Source organism: Capsicum annuum, chromosome 6 (assembly GCF_002878395.1).
Source record: "Capsicum annuum cultivar UCD-10X-F1 chromosome 6, UCD10Xv1.1, whole genome shotgun sequence".
Lineage (NCBI taxonomy): Eukaryota > Viridiplantae > Streptophyta > Magnoliopsida > Solanales > Solanaceae > Capsicum > Capsicum annuum.
The window spans coordinates 41877112-41888602 of record NC_061116.1 but is presented as its reverse complement, the minus strand read 5'-3'; the positions used below and the strand labels follow the sequence as shown (position 1 = coordinate 41888602).

The 11491-nt window shown below is 36.2% G+C and overlaps 1 long non-coding RNA gene across 1 annotated transcript in view; it reads left to right on the top strand.

Moving 5' to 3' along the window:
* Nucleotides 1–11491, top strand: part of LOC107875068 — a 34914-nt gene that overhangs the window by 13845 nt on the left and 9578 nt on the right. Inside the window, exon 2 of the long non-coding RNA XR_001675725.2 lies at nucleotides 1938–1998. This is a non-coding gene — a long non-coding RNA (uncharacterized LOC107875068). The remainder of the gene's footprint in view (nucleotides 1–1937; nucleotides 1999–11491) is intronic.

Sequence of the window (11491 nt, the reverse complement as noted above, 5' to 3'; positions counted from 1 at the left end):
GTGATATAAACTAATTAAATGGTTTATAATTAGCCTAGAATGGTGTCCTAACGTAACTTAATTCGTTAGGTGGTGAATTTTATTTTTCAAAAACAACCTAAAAAGAGTTGCCACATTGAATTTTACTATTCACAAGTAAAATGGGGTGCGACAGCACGACGCACTACTAGGGATATTCAGGTTCTAACCACTGTAGATTTATAATGACCCTCCAAATCAATTTTTGTATTTCTGCTCATTTTTGCTATATAGAGATTTTCAATAGTTTCTCCAAGCCATTTATGACTTGCTGGAATAGACAATTTGGATATCAGGCAGTTCATTTAATTTTTAGAGCTAATTTTATATTTTGATGCCTTCGCTAGTTTAATTTGGATACCGAGTTAAAAATTTAGTTAAACTATCTCATATGTCAATTCTGACTGCTCCAGCAACTCTAAAACATCGATTTTAGGCTAGGTGGACCCTTGGTCCGAGTCCTAATGCTCCCAAAATTATTTTGAGCTATTGGCCAGAAGTTAAGAAAAATAGCAAGTGGCTGTGGGACCCACTTTTCATCAAATTGGCCTCGAATGGAAATTTTAACTATACCGTTGAGCCTGGAACGTCAAATTTAATAGGGTAGCATAGTTCATTTACGTATATTGGATTTCTGATGAATCCTAGGGGTTGGCAGAAACCTAGAAAAATTCTAAGTCTTAGTTGGTGCTGGTGCTGGTGCACTGCTTAAGCGTCCTTTTGGGCTGCTTAAGGTAAGGGTTTGCTAAAGCGACCGGTCCATCGCTTAATGACCGAGTCGGGCTAGTGGTCGTTTACTTAAGTGGAACCGCTATCGTTTAAGCGGTAGTCGCTAAAGCGGCAGGGGACCGCTTAATCGGTACCTGTGCAGATGCTAAAATCTTTTAAGAAACACTAGGTCGCTTAAGCGGTGACTTATTAGGCAGCCCTGTGTCCTCCTGAGTGATACTTGTGTACCTAGGAAGGGTATGAAACCCCACTTTACTTGATTTTTCTCATTTTCATCCATTCTCTAGAATATTAAACCCTAAAAAGTGAAAAAACTTGGGATAATCATTTGTGGGTGATTTTGGATCTTTGATGAAGTTAATTTATGCATTTTTTCTCAAAATTTATGGTAATCATCCATTAATTTCTTGATAAAATCCTTCATCTTTTTTCTAAAATTCCTAGAATTTTAGAGGCTTAATTGCAACACCATTCGGGCTTAAAATTCACCCATGTTTGAGGGTAAATATTTCTTGAGAATAGAGGGACTTTGTGTTGGTTCCAAATGTCCAATTCCATAAAATAGCCCCACCTTGGATTCTTACATGATTTTGGACGTAGAGCATAATAGTGCAATATGAGTATCATTGTTCTTATTTTGATGAGTAGATTGTGATTTTGATAGCATGGAATCTTGCGAAAGCTTTTTGGATGGGAAAATTGGTGGTTTAGAGTCACGATATCAGAGTCGTGATAGTGACTCCCAACCCCATATTTAATCCTCTTCTTCCACCTAATTTTCTACCTTTCATTCCACCATCTTTACACCAAGTTTAGCTCTTAAAAAGAATAAAAGAGTGGGGAATCATCCAAATAAGATAAAGTAAGCTAGACTAATCCTTTTTGGCCATTTCCCATTGATTTTCTCTTTGATATCCATCCAAATTCATGGTAAATTCCTAAAAATTAGGGCTTTAAATTCCTAAACATTAAGGTTTAATTTGGGACCCAATTTGTGTTCTATTTCTACTCAACTTTTGAGTACGCATTTCTTATTTATCGAGGGACCCCATAAAGGGTTTAATTTTTGATTTTTTTATGGGTCTGATCTTGACCTAAAATTTAACTCGACTCATTAGATGGCAATATAGGTCTCATTTAACTCCTAATAATGCTTTGATTGCAATTTTGATTGTGTGGCAATATTTCAGGGTGATGGAGTGAAGATGGACGTTTAGTGGACGATTCAAGGATTTGTGATTTAGCTTCGAGGTAGGGTTATACCTACTCTTCTTCACAAGATAATGTGTTTTACATATTGCATGTAAAATGAGAATGTTAAGATTGACTTTGGTAGAATACCGTGACCTAGTTTACAATATTGAAGTTTGGGGATTAGATGGGTGAATTTACCCGTAACATGAAACATTTATTATGCTTCTAAGATCCTGTTATTATAGGTTGTTAGCATATTAGGTATAGTTGAGGCTTATGAACCTTTATATGATGTTTAATATGATACGTGATGAATTGTGATGGTTCTACTGGATTATGATCTTATTGTTATGTCGTATACACCCCCCATATATATATATATATATTATAGTTAATTATTAGGCCCAAGGCCCATGTTATGATATTCGTTGGATTTTGGGGATGGTTTATCCGTAGTTATGGATATATTGATGCTTATGATTACATTATTTGAATACTGGAGATGACATGCATAGATTCGGTACATTCATGATCACTAAATAGGTAAATGGTACAATTCCAACTAAAATATGATTTTACTACTATTTTTTCAAAAAAGGGATTAAAGCCCACTTTTCACCTTAAAAATGGATTTCTTCAAAACGGGAATCATGCCATCTTAATGGATGAATTATGTAAATTGAGATTGAAAATGGTTTTTAAATATTTGGCCGAGATAGATTTTGATCCATGATTTTATTACTACTACCTACTTCAGGCGCATGAGATTACACACCCTTTCTACACCTTTATGATGATTTAGTCTTGGAGTTTGCCCCAAGCAATGGATTTACGGATTTACACTCTTTTAGATATGGTTCAGAGTCTATGCATTTATTATACATATATATACGCCTCTCTGGTACTAGATAGAGAAGATTAAGGATATTGATGGTGTAGATGGTATTGATGATGTTTGATGATGATTAGAAATCCTGGATCAGGACCAGTTCAGTATATATGGGTACTTTCAAACCCTCTAGAGACCCCTTTATTTGTGAGTTATTTTTCCAAAAAGGGTGTTCGTGTAGGTCTTGCCTTTGTGAGTTATTGAGCTGGAGGAGTGTAACACCCCAAAAATGGGTCCCAAAGCATCACACAGTGCTTTAGGCTACAAGTAGCCCCAAGCTAACCCTTTGAGCCTACTACTTCACATAATAACTTGCTTAGAGATGAAATAGACAAATCACGGGCACTGCTATGTCAAATCATAAGAAATACTGTGAAAATACTTCGTCTGAACTACCATAATACTGGAAATCTTGACATACTAACAATCTGACAACTAGTCTGACAAAGCCTCTACTACTCAAGAACTAGAGAGCCATTGGGACAGGTCCCCAACCGACTCATACTCAACTAAAAAGAAATGAACAACTACTAGATAAACTAAATATCTGAATACAACCGATACTCGAACCATGAGGATTCACCACTTTGGAGATGTAGATAAAGGCACTCGGGGATCACTGACGAGGCTGGGACGGAGCACCTGAACCTACATTATGAGACAATATAGCACACAGACATATATATGGATCAGTACTTTGAGAATATACTAAGCATGTGGGGGTGTATGCAAATAAATAATCAGTATCACAAGTCTTAATAGAAAACATACATGCTATAATAGATGACTCACATAGCTTGAATAAAATTCTCATAAGTTGTGGTTAGGAAATATATAATAGAAATCACATGAGTCATTTCAATTTATTCATTATCTGTATTCTTTATTTTTTCTCAACTTGTAAATTAGATGAAATCTTAAAATATCAACTTTTAGGACATAAGCTATAATCTCATGAAAGCAATAAACTTCTTGGGAACTTAATAATCATGACACTTGAAAACCTTAGGAATCATAGGGTCATAACCTTCAAAATCAATATACCTTCTAACTTACACTTTTAGCTTAAGGATAGTAAAACTTCTTTCAAACTCAAGAACTTGATACTTTAGGAACTTTAAGACTTGAGGCTCTAGAAAACTTAAGAGACTTTAAGACACTTGGGACTCGGGATTATATAACTTTGGGAGTTTTTTCTAACTTACATAAACCATATGAGCTGACATGGAGTCCAATAGCTTGCCCATGTTGGAGAGAGCTACAAGTAGCCCCAAAGTTTGTGTAGGTCCTTCGTTTATGAGTTATTGAGCTAGAGGAGTGTAACGCCCCGAAAATGGGTCCCAAAGCGTCACAAGTGCTTACGGCTACATGTAGCCACAAGCTAACCCTTTGAGACTGCTACTTCAAATAATAACTTGCTTAGCGATGACATAGACAAATCACAAGCACTGTTATATCAAATCATAAGAAATAGTGTGAAAATACTTCATCCGAACAACCATAATATTGGAAATCTCGACATACTAACAATTGACAACTAGTCTGACAAAGCCTCTACTACTCAAGAACTAGAGAGCCATTGGGATAGGTGCCCAACTGACTCATACTCAACTAAAAAAAATGAAGAACTACTAGATAAACTGAATATCTAACTATAACCGTTTCTCGAACCATGAGGACTCACCACTGTGGAGATATAGATAAAGGCATTCGGGGATCACTGACCCTGAACCTATATTATGAGACAATGTAGCACACAGAGTATATGTGGATCAGTATTTTAGCAATGTACTGAGAATGTCGGGGTGTATGCAAATAATTAATCAGTATCACAAGTATTAATAGAAAACATGTATGCTATAATAGATGACTCACATAGCTTGAATAAAATTCTCATAATTTGTGGTTAGGAAATATATAATAGAAATCACGTGAGTCATTTTAATTTTTTAGGATCTGTATTCTTTCTTTGTTCTCAACTAGTAAATTAGATGAAATCTTAAAATATCAACTCTCAGGAGATAAGCTATAATCACATGAAAGCAAGAAACTTCTTGGGAACTTAATAATCATGACACTTGAAAACCTTAGGAATCATAGGGTCATAGCCTTCAAAATCAATATACCTTCAAACTTACAGTTTTAGCTTAAGGATAGTAAAATTTCTTTAAAACTCAACAACTTGATACTTTAGAAACTTTAAGACTTGAGACTCTAGAAAACTTAAGAGACTTTGGGACACTTGGGACTCGGGATTATATAACTTTGGGAGTTTCTTCTAACTGACATAAACTATGTGAGCTAACATGGAGTCCAATGGCTTGCCCATGTTGGGGAGAGCTATTCTATCCCTTCCATCAAAGTAGAACCTTTAACTTTTAGTGATCACTAGCTTAACCCACTTGGGGTAAATCAGAAACCTATGGGGGCACGTAGTTCTGGGGCATGAGACCTCGAAATCAAGCCCAACTTGGTGCTAAATACTACTCCCCTACTTATCTCAGAACTTTAAGAAAATCAATCTTAAACGATTCAACAATATGTAATGGGAGCCAATATACTTCCCCTTTATCTCAAATCAAACAAATTATGTGGATTTCTTTATTAGTTTAGGATCAAAACTCAATTCTTTTCTTGAAATCTTGATAGAATTTTCATCAAAGTTTTAAAATCTCAAAAATATGAAAATATAAGTACACTTCTTGGAGTATCACTAATTCATCCTCAAAGACTCACAATTTTACAATAAAGTTCAACTCATGATGACAACTCTTGGAAATTCTTGAAAACATGATATCAATATAGGAATGTGCAATTTTTATCATGAACTCTCAATTTAGACCATAATTGATCAAAATAATCATGCAATTCAAGACTTGAACAATTCCGTAATCTTATAAACTTGAAATTTAGCAAAATTATATGAATTCATCATGGAAATACAAAGTTTTTAAAGAAAATCTAAAACTTTTGGGCACAAGAACTAAAGAGTGTTCTTGTTCAAACCCCACATACCTTGAAATTAAAACTTTGAGTGAGTTCTTGACTTTGGGTTTCTATTCTTGAAATTAATGGGTGCTTCTTGTAGCCATCAGAATGGGGATTCAATTCGCAAAAAAATTATTGAAAAATGACAGTTAACTTTTGAGTTCTCTTGAAGTTTGTGTAGAAACCCTAATGTATGTTCTTGGTGGTTTTTGATGAAAGTATGAATAATATGGTATTTTGGCAGTGTAATATCATGTTAAGGATGATAAAGGAGTGGGAAAATACCAAGTTTACCCTTAAGATGGAGAAAAGAAGCTGAAAACTGGGTACAAAGGCTATGGCCTGGGCGGCGCCTTGCCCAGAGCCTTTGCTAAGGTGGGCGACGCCTTGCCTAGAGCCTTAGCTAAGCTGGCGGCACCACTTAATAGCCTTTAGCTACTGGTTTGGTACCCCACATGTGCCCTAAATGGATTCCTAAAATTTTGAAACCCACCTTGCCCCATCGCAACGCAATAATAAAATCAAGAAACGTACGTCGGGAAGGTTGCAAAATAATTCATCGAAGTTTGAGGGCTCAAAAATGAACTAAGTGTTGGAACACTTAGCTAAAATTCTAATTGTTAAGCTTCTTTTAACTTGCTTCAAAGGCTTTGATGATGAGGAAACTTTATGAGGTCTTACAATATCTCCCCCTTGGGAACATTCGTCCTCGAATGTAGATAGATATGTTCAGAACGTAGAAAAAATGAAGGATACACATCTAAAATATTTGGCTAAACTAAATTTACTTCATTCTAAATCTTCGGATACTTCATAGAATACATAAGCTTATGATAAGAATGGCTATACAGCTGCAACTTTGATTAGAAGGGGGACTGAATTAAGAAAGAATAGTACATTCGGCTTGATCTGAACTTGCAGAAAAGAAGTGTGGGTACTTGGATCACATATCTGCTTCTGCTTCCCAAGTAGCACCCTTAACTGACTGCTTCCACAACAAAAATTTGACCAAGTGAACTTCTTTGTTCCTTAGTCTCCGAACTTGGTAGTCTAGGATTTCGACTGCAACCTCATTAAAAGAAAGACTGTCCCAAACATTAGTGCTTTCTGAAGGATCTATAACAACAGAATCACGAATATACTTCTTAAGCGTAGAGATATGGAAGATAGGATGAATAGCTGATAGTTCTGCAAGAAACTCTACTTCATAAGCTACTTTTCCAACACGGTTAAGAACTCTAGAAGGGCCAACATACCGGGGACTAAGCTTCCCCTTATTCCCAAACCTTTTCACCCCTTTCATGGATGAAATTTTTAGATACACCAAATCATTAACTTCAAACTCAAGGTCTCTTCTCCTCACATTTGCATATGAATTTTGATGTCTCTGAGATATCTTCAACCTTTTTCTAATCAACTTCCTTCTCTATAGCCTCAAATACTACATCAGGTCCAATTATAGTAGCTTTACCCACTTCAAACCAACCTATGAGTGACCGACACCTTCTATCTTCTACCATACAAAGTCTTAAATGGTGCCATTAAGATGCTAGAGTGATAACTATTGTAATAAGCAAACTCTATCAATGGTAGATGCTTATCCCAACTACCTTTGAAATCAAGAGCACATGCTCTCAACATATTTTCTAAATTTTGGATAGTTCTCTTAGTCTGACCATCTGTCTGCGGATGAAAAATAGAACTCAAATGCACTTGGGTACCAAGACCCCTCTGAAAAGCTCTCCAAAACTACAAAGTGAATTGAGTATCCCTATCCAAAATAATAGATAAGGGAACTCCATGCAATCTGAATAACTCCCTAATATACAATCTAGCATAGTCCTCATCTGCATAAGATGTGTGCATAGGCAAGAAATGCACTGACTTAGTCAGCCTATCCATAATCACCCGAATAGAATCATGATGATGATGCGAAAGAGGTAAACTAGTCACAAAGTCTATATTTATCTCTTCCCACTTCCAAGTGGGGATACTAAACTCTTGCATCACACCACCAAGCCTTTGATGCTCTATCTTAACCTATTGGCAAGTTTCATACTTCGATACAAACTCCACTATATCCTTCTTCATACCACTCTACCAATAGATTTCCTGTAAGTCACAGTTCATCTTGGTAGCGCCGGGATGAATAAAATATCGCACGCCATGTACCTCTACCATGATCCTCTATCTCAGATCATCAAAACAAAGAACACATAATCTACCCTACAATCTCAACACACCATCTCCTTCTTGGGAGAAAACCTCTACTCTTTGGTCCTTAACTGACTCCTTCAGTCTGACTAAACTAGCATTTAAGTCTTGCTTCTCTTTCACTTCCGAATCTAAAGAGGATTTGGAACTACTCTATACCAAGATATCCCCCTCGGTGGAATCAAGCAGTCAAACCCCCAATCTTTCCAAATAATGCACATCACGAGCTAAATCTTGTTTACCTTTCTATACATGAGTAACACTGCCCATAGACAACTTGCTAAGGGTGTCTTCCACTACATTGGCCTTTCTCAGATGATGCAGCACACTCATATCATAATCTTTTAGCAACTCTAACTTTCGCCTCTGCCTAAGATTCAACTTCCTTTGAGAAAATACATACTGCAGTCTTTTTTGATCAGTGAACGCATCAACATGAACACTATACAACTAATGTCTCTAGATTTTAAAAGCAAAGACTACAACAGCTAATTCAAGATCATGGGTTGGGTAATTCTTTTCACGTGGTTTTAAATTTCTATGGGCATAGGATATAACCTTACCTCTCTACATCAACACACAACCTAAGCAAACTCTAGAAGAATCACAATACACCACAAAACCATCAACACCATTAGCCAAAGTTAACACAGGGGATGAGGTGAGTCGAGTCTTCAACTCCTAAAAACTCTTTACATAAGAATCTGACCAAAGGAACCTAACTTTTTTTGGGTCAATCGGGTCATGGGAGATGTAACAGAAGAGAAACCCTCAATAAAATAGTTGTATTAGCTAGTTAGACCCAAGAAACTCCTAATGTCAGATGGAGAGACAGGTATAGGATAATTTTTTACAGTTTCTATCTTTTGGGGATCAACAATAATGCTTTCGGCTAAAATAATATGACCCATAAAAGTTATGGACCTTAGCCAGAACTAACACTTGCTGAATTTGGTGAACAACTGATGATCTTTAAGAGTTTGGAAGATAATTTTAAGATGATCTGCATGGTTAACCTCACTTCAGGAATACACAAGAATATAATCTATGAAAATAATAACAAACATATCAAGATACTTCTTAAATACTTGATTCATGAGGTCCAAGAAGGCTGCGGGGGAATTGGTTGGTCCAAAAGACATGACAAGAAACTCAAACAGACTTAAACAGGTTCTAAAGGTTGTCTTCGAGATGTCACACTCCCTTACTTTAAGTTGTTATTATTTGTTGTTGTAGTGTATCTTCTTGGGGAGCTCCCATCCTATTAGTGCGGAAAAAAATGGTTCTTTGTGTATGTGCTTTAACTATCATTAGCTTAATAAAGTCACAGTCAAGAACAAGTACCCTCTTTCTAGAATTGATGACTTATTTGACTAACTCCAGGGTGCAAGTTATTTCTCTAAGATAGACCTTAGATCCGGTTATCACTAACTCAAAGTAAGGTAGTGTGACATCCCGAAGACAACCTTTAGTTTGGAGATGTAAGGTGAGCTCTTGGAGTCTAGAGTATTACTTTCCTCCGTCTTTTGTACTATACTAGTCTCTATGTTGTATTCAAATATAGGTTGTATTGGTATATTTATTTATACTTTAATTTGTAATCATATTATGGTAGAAGCTCTTTTACCGATTCCACCAGGTTTTGGGACTGTCCTGTGCATTTAACCCTTTTTACTATATTTATTTTGCATTCTTCTTAATTTCTCTTGGCATTCTGGTACTAGCAGTTTTGGACTACGAGTTGGTTTACCTATTAATAGGTTATGGAAGGCCCCATAATGACTTAAGAAATTGGTTCATGACAAATTATTATTAGAGCTAGGTTTACCGGTATGTTGGTACAAGAGCTAAGTGTCTAGTAGAGTCCTATAGATTGGTACAAAGAAGTATGTAACCTATCTTTGGAAAAAGGCGATAAGATACTCTTAGAAAACCATATTCTTGACTACTTATCATGTGTCTGTATTTTTCTTAACCACAAGTATATTCATTGACTTTATTCCATCCTCGATGGATGATGTGAGGTTATTGATAGGTGCAGATGGTAATTCAGCACATATTTCTAGGGCCTTAGTGCAACAATAAACCAGGGAGTCAAAGATGGATGTCAAAGATCTCCAACATCAGTCAGTAGATTTGAGTCCATCCCAGGCTTCGATAGAGTAAATGACTACTTCAATTTTTTGAGATTCATCATTGGGGATATTGACTCTCTTTATGGATACCTCACAACTAGGGATGGTATTTGGTTTATCAAATAGTTCTCAGGAAAAAGTTGGGTTTGTTGGTGTTCACCAGGACTCCTTATTAGTTTAGAGTATGGGATTGGGATTCTTGAGTGGGAAAGACATATTCCTATGCTATATCCTTTTGAATAGGACATGGTGTGTAGATTTATTAGAAAATTAGCATTGCCACTCTATTTTGACCTGGAGCACTTAATAGCAACTGGGTTTTCCTTCTATCAAGTTGTTGATCATGTGAAATCCAAATCCATAGAGAGAGCATGTATTAAGACTTATAAAGGTAAATATAAGAAGCCATGCCATTAGTACATTGCTATTGGTATTTCATTCAAGAGTGAGGATCCTTCTAGTGGAGGTTAGCTTCACTTCCAGCCTATTGTTTCCATGCATGTAGCATTTTAGACTATGAGTGGCTCCCAAGTTAGTTGTGATGATTAAAATAGACATAGTTCTTATTAGACTTTGTGGAGTTTTTGGTATGGGTCTTCCAGATATGATGGTCATTCTGGGTCAGAGTGTGTAGCAACTCAGAGTATCCCAGGAGCTTTTTTTAGTTATGGTGAGATGGGACACTAGTATAAAAAGTGCCCATAATTTTGTTTTGGTCAGTTGATTAGGGTTAGCTTGTGTTTTTTGTTAGTTTAGAGCTTTAGGGTTTGTTATAAATGCATAGAGACTGGTCACTTGTCTAGGGAGTGTCCCCAACATAATATTATTGGTCATTTAATTCATTCAAGTCATTTCCATTGTGTTATGGAACCCTCAGTTAGAGATAGTGCACTTGGTGCCCCAAGTAATGATTCAGTTAGTCAGTCTGAGTTTGGACCTATTTAGATTTGTTCTCCCTTAAGTACGTCAAATATGTGACTTCATATTGCACTGTGGTTAGTGTGCTTTTATTTTAGCTTGTACACTTTATTGATGTGTATTGGGTTTCTCATACCCATCAATGATTATATGCCTTGATAAACTCATATTGGTTTTTGTGTGTCTTTTTATAGAGCTTATGATTATATGATTACCCCATGGATGATCTCTTTTAGTAGTGGATGGGGTAAATCTATATTGATATTTTCTCCCTGTGGGTGCAACACTTGGGTTTGAGTCTCATTTACCTTGGCTTACTGACCTTATTATGGCCCTAGCGTGGCACTTGCTACTGATTTTTATTTTCGTACCACCTATCCCTTATATTGATATTTATATTAATGTT